The 12,884-nt window shown below is 29.1% G+C and overlaps 1 protein-coding gene across 4 annotated transcripts in view; it reads right to left on the reverse strand.

Annotated features, from left to right (window-relative positions):
* Positions 1-12,884, reverse strand: part of LOC102674330 (solute carrier organic anion transporter family member 5A1) — a 125,479-nt gene that overhangs the window by 17,121 nt on the left and 95,474 nt on the right. Inside the window, exon 17 of one of the 4 annotated variants that reach the window (XM_031515341.1) lies at positions 2,500-3,329. The exons of the other annotated variants lie outside the window; for them this stretch is intronic. The gene's annotated coding sequence lies outside the window, so the exon portion shown is untranslated. The remainder of the gene's footprint in view (positions 1-2,499; positions 3,330-12,884) is intronic. 4 annotated transcript variants of the gene reach the window in all.

The raw sequence follows: 12,884 nt of genomic DNA on the forward strand, positions 1-12,884 counted from the left end.
CTTTTAACATAAGCGAATAAATAAACACGTAATTTGATCGGTAAAACAAGCTCGATAACAGGAAACGTTTACTTTTCACGTTCATCTGGCACCCAGTCGTCAAAACTTTGTACCAAACATGTTACAAGTCGTACAAACTTCAAAACATTTAGAAAAACATTGACCCATTTCGAAAACATTTTACTCAAGCTGCAATGGAACGCGATCCAAATTCTTATTAACCTTCTTGAAATTCGCGAAATCCATTTTAAAAAACATTTCCTCAAAATTCGTATAAAAACGTGATTCAAACCTTTTATCATATTCTTCAAGTTATTAATAGCAAGTGCGACGAGAAATAACAAGAAATTTTAATTATTTTTTTATTTTTGTTTGATTACTATATTAATTATTATTGTGTTACATTAATGTATTACATTTTTAATATTGATAAAAATAAGCAGTTTTACTATTGATCACATATCTCTTGATATGAATTCTATTTTAATGAAGGTCAAAGATATTGAGCATTCAAGACCACTTCCTTTGCTTGGATTCATATCAGAAGTGACTTTATGTCACCTGCATTGAATTACTATTACGTCAATGCTATATAATTTCCTTATACAAGGTACTACAATTCCTAATCCTAACAATATAAGATAAAAAATTTATTAAATACATATACTTATTAACAATACTAATTAACAATACTCAGTTTCCTTCTTTTTATATTCTTTCTCAGCAAAAACTTATTTTTTTCTTACCTAAAAAAAAATCATAATGAATCTAAAATAAAAGAAAAAAAAATAAATATTATCTAAATATCAATACATATTTTTAATTAATTTAATTTAAAAGAAAAAAATTTATTTTAAAAGAAAATGAAAAAATAAAATAACAAAAGAAAAATAAATTATATACAAAAAAAATTTAATATATCTATACATATTTAAGATTTTAGAATTAAATTTTGTGCTAATATTTGAAACGTTTTATATATTATATATTAACAATCGCACTTGCTAAATGATATGTCGAGTCATGTGCAAGTTCAATGTACTTGAAGAGAAATGTACCAATAAAAATAGTAGAAATTTTGGAACGATTATGTTCCAATATTGGATTAATTCGTAATCTCGTTTGATAAAAAGAGATATTGTATGACAGGCATGTATACTTCCACGTGCCGATTCTAGATTTACTAAAAATATAAGAAATGTTTTACTGAGAGAAAAATCGGTCGATCGATCACGCATGCAACAGTGGCAATGATAGTACACGTACAATACTGAGAAAAATTTTTAGACCGTTTATGATAATAATCATTACGATAACATCATATTTTTAGAAAAGATTACATTATACATTATTACACATTACTATGCGTATAGAAACTAATTTGAAGATAATCTTTTCTAATAATCTTTTCTATTATTATTCATTTGTGATTTAATATAATTTAAAATTATTGTGCTTTGAGTTAAATAAAACACGTATAGAATGATTTAAAATAAAATATAAAAACATGAATCAAATGTTAAAACAGCAAAAATATTAATTTCAAATTAATAAATATATTTATATATCATTAAATATATATTTTTATATTCATTTAAGGAAATAGAATATTTCTATTATTAGTAAAGAAGACTAACAGTAAAAATTTTTGCACTGCTGTAGTATACACAAGAGAAAATGTGTCGAGACTTGTCTAGAGAAAAAAAAAAAACTAGATGTTGAAAAGGGCGGGAGAAATTGTACAAGCAACGCGCTCTATCCGTGCAACTTGGTTCTTTTTTTGTGGAGTATTCGCAACGAACGAGTCAGAACGAAAAGAAAAAAAAAGTGTGTTAACGTGTCATCTGATGTGGGAAAAAGCACCACAAAACAAAAACTCGAAACAGCCGTAATTATGTCTCGTCGAGTGTTTAATCTCTGACTGGGTCATTTCCGACACGAGCGTCAAATGTCTATTTTATCTAGTAATAAAATAAATGAAACGAATATAAGTATATTTTTAGCGATTCATACAATTTGACTGAATACTATTAATAATAAATTATATTTAATATGAATATTAATTTTCGAAAGAAAAAAAATTTGTTTCAAGTATTCGAAAACTGATCAAATTCCTACCGAATGAAATTAATGAGATTTACGAACAACTTTAAATACTAACTTGAAGTTGTTTCAATATAAAACGTGATTTGAAACGCAACTACAAAAATTGCAATAAATTTACCTATACATATAAATGTTCATTAGATATAGAACATTAGAAAGGGGAAAAATCGACAAATGGATTCTATTTCGTAATATATTTTCATTTACACAGGTCACTTCATAATTGCGCTTGCCAAATGCTTACGATAATGAGAGTTTATAATGCCAAGGAATTCGTGCGACCTGTTTGCCTGTCGCGAGGCGTGAATGGAGCCATCGAATATAATCGAGTGAAAATGTCTACCACGTGACGCGTCTAAGATAGCAAAGAAAGTGTAGCCATGAGAAACGTACCTTGAGGTCATTTGACGATCCAAACCAACCTCGCCACGGTAAGCAGGTGTATTCGAGTCCTGGTTCCTCGGTGCACACACCAAGTAAAAGACGAAATATAATATTACAATGGGGACGTGAAGTTGCACGTCGCACAGTGAAGTCACATCTTACACACACTGCGTAGCGAACACTGTGTGTTGTACACGATTTCACTTCGCGAAGATTCTGTAGCAGGTCATAAAAACACGCTCTCTCTCGACGAGTCCACGTACAGGAGAGAGAAAGAAGGGAGAAGAGAGAAGAAGAAGGATAGACGGACGAGTTAACGATGTTCGATGAACTTCCACCAACTTCACGATGTATAACAACCACTCGGCTCGCGTCTCGAGATTTCGAGATTGGCGCGCGCACACTGAGTTGGCGCGTGGTCAACAGCACGTTGAAGTCGAATTCTTTTCAGATTTTACGGACGGTTGTAGACGATGTAAGAGCCGAAAGGCCCACCGAACTCACGGGTAAATCGAATATCACGTTCACGTTGTGACGGTCGCATCGAATCTGGGCCAGCAGTAGCGCGGTGATGAAAATAGCACAGCGCCGAGACAGCTTTGCCCTCCTCACGCAGTCGCCCCTCTTTCACTGCCCGTCGCGCGCGCTCTTTCCCTACCACTTCGACCGTGACGCTTCACCTCGTCGCCAGTCGACCAATCAGAGCTCTGCATTCCTTCGTGACGTCATTCCGTAGAATAGCGATCGTTTGAAGCAACATGCAAGCGTGAACAACGTGAACACGTTATGAAATCGCTTTCACTCGCTTTAATTTATAATGGCAGATGAAATGAACTTGACTGAAATATGAGATCGATTGTAAAATGTTTAATGTCATTCGTACATGGGAAATTATTTGGGAAATTTGCATCATTCAAGAGACTTGGATATTTGAATGAATTATTTTCATGGTGTTTGCTTAAATCAAAATGTTAATATTTCTAATATATAAAAATTTTTTTATATTAGAGAAATTTAAGTGCAAAATTTTGAAAATTCAAATATGATATGATATTTAAATATTCAGAATGTTATATATTACCTAAATTAAAATAAATTTTTATAGAAAGTAAGCAATTATGAAAAATTAAAAAATGATGATTTTATTTCTTAGGAAGGAAGAGATGCATTATTCTTACAATTTACAAAATTGCAAAATTTATGCTATTAAAATTATCTTCCAAACAATAAAACAATCAAAGGATTCACAAATGTCATTAAAATTTGTCAATACATAAAATATTTAGATATATATTAGATATATATAGATGAATTTTTCTTATGATTTGCAATAAAAGATCCGACATTGCATCATCTTATTACATATGGCAAACGAAAGATACTCAATGATTCGTTCAATGATTTATCCATTATAGAAGTGGTTTTCATTGATTTTAAAACATAATGATGAATTGATGATTCAATATGTAAAAATAAAAAATTATTAAAAAAAGAAATATATAAATTTCAATGTACTAAATGAAAAATACAAAAGATACATGATACACTAATCGGTTAAAATTAATATATAAAAAATTTAACCTTTTTAAAAAAAAAATGAAAGAAGAAAAAAATGAAGAAATAAATATTAACACTTCTCTTATATTTTAATTTGATTTTAATTTTTTTAATGCCAATATTTTTAAATATAACATTCATTGTTGTCATGTAAATAAATTTTGAGATAATTATTTGACTAGAAATTATCTTTTAAATTTTCTAAAAGTTAGTTTACTATTTAGAATTTCGTTACATTAATTAACAGTTTGCATTTCAATCAACGAAATGAACATCAGCCGGCTAATCGATGCAAATTGAGTACAAAATGAATGCTTTAAATTCACGAAACCGGATTCATCGTTTTTCAAATTTGCTTTATCTTCTTTATTGTATCAATCGTTTTTATTTCTTTGAGAAATCGATGGAGGAAGATACGACATGTTCGATGACGATTGATCAAACTAAATATCGCACGACATTTGTCGTTAAGCGATAGATAAGAGATGAACTCAAGAACGAACAAGGCGTACACTGGTCTGGGAAGAGATTATATCCTACTCGATGTCTTTTGACTTTCATAATGACACAAATTGATTAATGAATCCTATTGAGAATCATATCATATTTAATATGATATTGTAATAAAATATTACAATATCATATGATATTGTAATAAAATATTGCAACTTTTTAATTGAGATTTTTAAATTTATCATTAAACGAAAATACAGATTCATTGGATTAAAAACCTGCTTAAAAAATTATTATCTTGACTTAACATTACAAAAATAATTATTGGAAAAGTATACATTTTTATATAATAATCATTAATTATTGAATAATAATATATTCAATTTTTCAAATTTGGAGTTATCCCAGACTTGATTGCTTTTTATCAACAATTTATTGAATTATTATTATTAATAAAAGTAACATAAGATCTTCCAATTTTATAATTGGATGCTAGAAGTGATTCACTTCCAAATGTAAATTATAAAAGAAGTTTTGAATGATATTATATTCATATTAACTTAATAACAATAATAATAATAATAGTACTCCAATATTTGAATAACATATAATTGAAATTTATTACAAATTCAAAGTACCCATTATAAGAGATGCCATTATATAATATAAATTCATCATTCGCAAAATTATAACAATCATTTCCTTCGATAAAAGACTTCAATAAAAGTATCTATCTATATTATTATTGAACACTCTTCGATTTTTATTTTTCCTAAAGATTTTTCCGCCCTTTTACATTTCTCGACCAACGGAACTGAATAGGATGAAACAATTCCAAGCAAACCACCCACTTGAAATAGAACGACTCGTGGAATTGTATCTTAATCGCTTGACAACACGACCGATGACGGCAAAATATACGATTTCCCGTAATTTGATATAATTTATCAGCTATAGTTTCCAATCCATAAATAATGTCACATGCATCTTTGCTAATTCTGATAGAAACGCGTATATGACAGGCGCAGTCGTGCCAGTTGTAAATATCACGATTAAATATATCTATACGATGGAAAGTAGTATCAGCATCAGTTAAATATAAATTAATAAAATCATTGTACAGATGTATGATACCCTTAAATTTCTATAATCATTTTCTAATTATATTTCGTTTAGAATCTAGAAAATTCATGGATTTATATACAATTACATGAAATATTTAAGGCAAAATACATAATGATAATTGAAAAGCAAAACAAATTTTAATTTGAATTCTATTTTTTTTTATATTCATAAAAATTTTAATTTGCAATCTAATAATAAATGAGGCTTTAAAAAGATGTATATTTTTATTACTCTTCAAATTAAAAAAACAATATACTTATAAATTTTAAAAATATAATTCCAGAAAATTAATAAAATGAGTTAAAGAAAATAAAGAGAAGAAAGAGAGAAAAGGAAAAAAAAAAAGAAAAATGATCGATGTAAAAATAATTCTCAACCGCAAACCATCGTTGTTTATTGTCTGGCTGCTATTTTAACGACGAGACATCTCAAAACGTGATTTCATAATTTCGACGTAATCTGCGTGGGAGTGGACGAGGTTCGATCGTTTATGATCTCTTTGAAGTCACGTGGAAGCGAAATAAAATGAAAAAAGAAGAGGAGGAAGGGAAGAGGAAGAAAAAAGAGGGAAAATGAGCGATATTGGTATTAGTTGGCGCAGAATTATCGTCGAGCATTTGAAAAATGCCGAAAAGGAAAATGTCATGATCACAATTGAAAATTTATTACCAGACTTTTGAACTTGTGGGAAATGGCAGAAATTTTAAATGTCAGAGGACGAAAAAATAGCAAATGTACGTTATTGTTTTTAAAATGTGAAATTTTTTATAATGTTGAAAAAACAACGTATTGTTGCGATAAAAATTATTATTCGAAATGTTGATAATGTTAATAAAATTTGTATATGCGAATGCTTTAATAAACACTGATAAACTATTTAAATCTTATAATAATAATTATCCTAATAATTATTCGTATTGAATCAAAATTATAATTGGTCATTTATTATTATTTTCCTTTTTTATATTTCTGCACTAAAATTCCATTCATCCCCATTTCAAACTCTCTCTAATATTATTTTTCTCTAACTTCTCAAATATAACATTGAAATCGTTTAATCTCTAAAAATAAAAAATACTCAACAATAATAATCGAATAATAAATATATAAAAACGTGATAAAATTTTCTATAAAATCTTCCAAACTCGCGTTAAAAAAAATTTGAAATAAAAGAGAATAAATTCAACGATGAAGCGTTACAAAAGCACAGAAGCCATATTATTCGAACGATCGAGTTTTTCAAGTGTCGACTTTTCAATCAACCCCCATATTATCGACAAGCCCACATACACACTTCTACCCTTATCGGCCCCCATCTCTTGCAGATTTTCCGCCACGTTTTCCATCGTGATTCCATCGGGGGTGGATTTTAATCTTAAGCGGCCTGCTACGATTATCTATCTGCGGACAAAATTGTGTGTATCGAACTCGGTGACTTCGATTTGTTTGCGAGATTTATCGATGTTTGGATTTATTGGCTATTTCAAAGTGGTTTAAAGAAAGGATTCCGTATTTTAAAATGTCAAGACTAAAACTTGTGTATGCCTATTTAATACTCATCTGATCTTTTTATTTGAATTATTACGTGTCCGATTTTTCATTGCAATCGATAATATAGATACAATGAAAATAAATTTTTAAAATAATTATAAACGTAGTATTTTCATTTTTTTTAATTTTTCGATAGAAAATGTTACAGATAAATTGTTTTTTTTTTTCAAAGTATTAGTCATGAGGAAATATTTTGAATGTACAACGCGTTAATATATTCGACACCTTTGTGGGATGCGATTCTAGAGGCTGAAACAAGCATAGAAGTTACGATATGCAAAAATATCGATCGAGGCTTATTTATTAAGTTATGAATAATTTAAACGAGTAGTCTCGACGTTTTTGTATATGATACAATCAAGACAAAGATTACCAGATTAATATGTGATTCTCTATTGTGATGACATAAGATATTTGTCAAATATTATAAAACAAATAAAAGCCATATTTATCATTACTATTAAGATCGCGCGACAAGAAAGGTGTAAAAGATAAGACAGCTTCGTAAATAACGATAATCTTCCGCATTTTATAAGTGAAACGTGTTATCTACAAGTCGCTACGTTCATTTCTTATTTTATAATCACGAAATTTGATAGAAAAATGCGAGGAATGACACAGGAAATGACATATAAAATTCGTGACATTTCTATGTAGTAATCCTTGTGCTAATATTCATCAAAAATTTTTAATATCATCCAATTTCTGATTTTCGAATCGTATAACGTGTATTATTTCATCATCGATCGTGAAATCCATGAAAAATTGGTATCATTTTCTCTCCCTTTCGAGTATCGTTTAATACTTTAACATTCACTCTCTTACACGTGCAAACAGTATTGGCAAACAAGAAGTTGTTCTTTTTTGTGCTTTCAATATAAATAATTTCCTTCCACGATTTTCAAATAATTTAGTTATTATTTCTTCGAATAATTTATTTACTTCGTTCGTTCTATCTTTATTTCTATCGAAATCATCAATGATCATCCTTTCGTTTCTTTTTTGCAAAAAAGTTTCCTCTCTGGTTTGTTTTTTATCCAATTAACATGGAAATTTTATACGTTATATTTCTACAATATAATGACTGTTGAATATTTTTCACATCTACATCATTTTTTTATCTTGCGAAATGTTTTATCTTATTATTCGTAATTTTGTTGTATATCATTTAATTTTGATAGCTAACAACATTAAATTATATCGTTTTTTTGTTTATTTTCGTATTATTTTATTTTAATCGCGCTCGATGTGAAAATTGAATATTCCTTTACTTTTACTACTACTTCTCTTATGTGTAAAATATTAATATAAAACCATTAACAAAAGAAATTAAATTTCATTAATTCTTAAATAATGTTTCGTTTCGTTTTCACGATTTTTCAAAAAAATATTCGCGATATTCAATTCACGTACGAAATGTAGAAACAATTAAAACCGTTCCCTATTCTATATATCGAGAAAGAGAGAGAATATACATATTCTATTAAATTACAATAAAACCGAACAATTACTAGTTGTAACTTCATACATTTTGTATTTTTAAATCAATTCTTTTTTTTTTTAAAAACCTAAGCTTCGAACGAAAAAAAAAATTCATATTTATTTCGATTATTTCTCATATCCATCTTTTTCAATCTGTAATTATTAATTATACCCGACACAAATAAGTTAATTTTAATATCACGCAAAGATCGTCTCCTCGTAAAATTATTTTTGTCATACGATATAATTACTTCGTTTCACTATTCGAGAAAAAAATTAGACGCAAGCAACGATGATTTGACGTTGATTTTCAATCACGAATGCGAGATAAAGCGATATAAATCATCGACGTTATCATGATGCACTTATGATATTACACGTTAATTATATGTGACCATACTGGGACACGATAAATCGAAATTTCATTAAAACTAATCGCTATTATTACTTCGATTCGTTAAGCATTGATGAAATAACAATCGATAATACAATCGACAATTTTTATCTTATTTTTGATTGAAATTGTTCGGATATGCTCATCCATCGATTCTCTTATCGGTTTTTCCTAATAAAAAAATTTCCTCTAGGTCATCTATTGGGATTTTATCAAATAATTTTTGAAGCGTGAAATTATATGAACAGTGATTAAAAATTATAGAATTGTCCTTATTATTTGGAATGCGAATATTTATTTATACGTGTTTTAATAAAGTGTATATTAATAATCCTGTTTCCTTATTGAAATAATATTACTTTCCATTGAATCGTTTAGAATTTTTGAAAAAATGAATAAATACTACGTTTAATTAAATTTTTAATTACTTTAAAACATAAAATGGAAACAAATTAATTAAATTACTTTGTGTGAAAATGAAAATAAAATTAAATAGAGATTGAATTAAATCGTTAAATTCGTTGATTGATTACTTATTGATTAATTTAATGTTAACCTTTTTTAGAAATTATTTTTACAAAAAAAATTCGTACATTTCACCATCAAATAAAAGAAAAACTTACGTCTTTATTTATTATTTTATTAAAATTATATCAACGAGACAGCGAAGAAGATTAGAATACTCATCGTTCGATTAATCCTTATTCAATTGAACAAATATTCGAGAATCTTGAGGAGCACATAATTTTATCCTTGAAAAGAGGTCGAGTGTATTGAATACATGTCTCGAATCGAATAATATTCGATGGAATATCGTTCCACCAAAGAAAAATGTATTTCCATTCGTATCAATCGATAATCAGGCCTCGTGGAAATTCAAATGCAAGAAATTCCCTAATGCCTCCCTAGAGACTTTCACTTTCGACAACTTTTCAATAGAAGTGGGTACTGTGTACCAGATCGATCCAACTACTTTCATTGCCTCGCTATTGGATAACTCGAAACTTTAAAAACCAACGAAGCTTCAAGTTTCTTTTCTCTTTTCTTTTCTTTTCTTTTATTCTTTTGTTGAATCGAAAGAATGAAATTAACTTTCTTAACGGAATTTCCTATAATCCCGTTATTCCATGAAACAAATGTTAAACTTTTCTCAGAACGTTTATATTTGAAAGTAAATATATCAATGTTTTCCTCAATTGCTCAATCATTCTTTTTAAATATATTACTTTGATCATTTTTAATATTAATTTCATGGAGACGAGTAAATAATTTAAAATTATTTTTCCCATCTATCCACGTACTATTGATTCCCTATATTTTAGTATTAACCCTTTGATGCCATATCGTGCATTATACTAAAATGTATAATAAATGTCAAGGGGTTAATGTAGATATTCAAACACGAAAACCTATGAAAAGTTTTTCACAAAAATAATTTTATAATTTAAAATCAAAAAACCATTTTATATCTGTTTCTATCGTATCTTTTTATCGGTGAATCTTTTAATTTTTTCGTAATAAATCAAAGAAGATAACGAAGGATAGGTTATTTCAAGATAGATATAACAAGATTGCACGAGTTTTAACTACAGATCCATAGTGAGAAGTTGGGAAAGCATGTGTAATTTAAGCGTTAAGCAAAGTGGAGGAAGTGAAAGAATCGATTCAGTTCAATGAACCGTTTAATAAAATACGAACCACTCGATTTGTAATATTTTATAACTGTATTTTCGTATTTCGACTAACTAAAAATAGCTATTTTTGTCATTATAAATGTACAACTTGAAATTGTCTTATAAACTTTGTACAATTATTATAAAAAATACGAATCAAATTCATATATATATCATATTTCCTCATATCGAAGTAAAGTTATCTATATTAAGTCTCTCTGTAAATTGTTTGTTATTCTAATATATGTTGCTACAAGTAACTAACAATATTCGTTCGTTGAAGTTAACTTTTGATCAAGCAGATTGATCAACTTCAACTCGTTCAAAAACCACTGGTGCAAACTAAACTTTGGATAAAATAAACAACTTGCAATTGAATAATTTGATTTGCAAGTTGCAATCCGAGCTGTGTATATAAACTTATCCTACAGAGCAATATAAAAATATTATAAGAAAGGAAATGACAAACTTCTTCTTCTAACCTAACTCTAATTAATCATAATCTTTCTTTCCAAGTGAAAGAATACCACCAACAAATTACAATATCGATTCATAAAAATCGCGCAACAATTTCCTCTCACAGGCCAAAAATTAAAGGCCGATAAAACTTCTCTTTTACTGTTACTAATTCTCAAAAAATATATATGACCAATTACAATTTCTTGGAACACGAAGCGTTTCCAAGAAACACCACTCAAGAATTGCAAGGCTTCCGCTAATCTAAGCCTTCGAAGAAAACGGCGTTATCACGACTGTGATGACACGTAATCGACGAAACAACGACGACGACGAGAAGAACAGCTGATCACATGGAAGGGAATACGCGCACCGTGGCGTAAAATTGTACACTTGGCGGGTTCGGAGGAAGAGGAGACGACGGAACCCGCTTAACCAGAAACTCGAGGCGGGTATGAAACGTTAAAATAGAAAGCGACACGTGAATTACGATGCTTGGAGGGAACTTCTCGCTTTCGACGTGAACAAAGGTCAGGGTTGCACGGATGCGCCCCGGTGACCGTATACTTTTTCCACGAATGCCGATGGAAAAAAAAAAGAGCGGTTCTCCTCCCCCGAGGTCGAGCCGCACCAGTTCTCAAGCCATCGATCTGCTTCTCTCCCGCTTTGTTAACAGATGAACCTTGGAGATGGAGATTTTTTTTTTCAATCGAGGATTGAAACCAGCGAGATGTTCACCCCTTCGATCGGGTATCGATTCAATTTGAAGAAATTTCTTACTCCCTTTGTTTTTATCTCGTTTAATTTAAATGGATCACGCAAAGATTTTCAAAATTTACAAATTTTCCGATTAAATATTTTACGTAATGATAAGAATAATAAGGAGAATAATAATAATAATAAGAATAAGATTTGGAGTTTTGATGAAATGGTTCTATAGATAGTTACACATTTCTTTTCACCCTTCGCGATAATTTATACTGGCACGCAAGTACAAATGTTTTTCATTTGTACGAAATGTTGCAACACGGTTTATGATGGCCAGAATACGTCTCGTAATGTGTCGGCCAATATGTCGGCCAAGGTGGGATTAGGAGCCATTGATTTGAAGATCGATTTTTTCTCTCCACGACTTTACACTACCTATAAAAAAAACCAGGCAAAAGAAGAGAGGAGAAAAGGAACAATGGTACGCGGTTATTTGATTTTAATTAAAATTTAAAGCGAGAAATAGAGAGAAATCTTGTTTCTCTTCGTTGGAGGGGGGGTTAATTGTTGCTTTCCTGTAAGTTTTTTAATTTGATGTAATTATTATTTGATCGATGACGAATGGATGGGTTGGCACCAAGTATACTTGTACAATTGATTCCACTTCTTGGAAAAAAAGATATGGAATGAAATGAAAATTTGATGAGAGATAGAACTGGATGGATTATAGAAGAATATTTATGGGTATAAATATAAAATATGCTTGAAGTTATCAATTTTATAATCCTATGAATTATGAAAATGAAATTACTGTGCAAAAATAATTAAGTAACAATAAATTTTGTTATCCATTTGTGTTAGACTAATTAAAATTCATGTTTTTCATTTGGTGTAATAGATAATAAACATTTTGTCTAAAAAATTTTCCTGTTTTCAGTATTATTGCGTTGAATTGGATTTCTTTTTTTTTTTTTTTTTTTTTTTACAAAGGAATA

The sequence above is a fragment of the Apis dorsata genome, unplaced genomic scaffold, assembly GCF_000469605.1.
Source record: "Apis dorsata unplaced genomic scaffold, Apis dorsata 1.3 scaffold_67, whole genome shotgun sequence".
In the NCBI taxonomy this organism is placed as follows: Eukaryota; Metazoa; Arthropoda; class Insecta; order Hymenoptera; family Apidae; genus Apis; species Apis dorsata.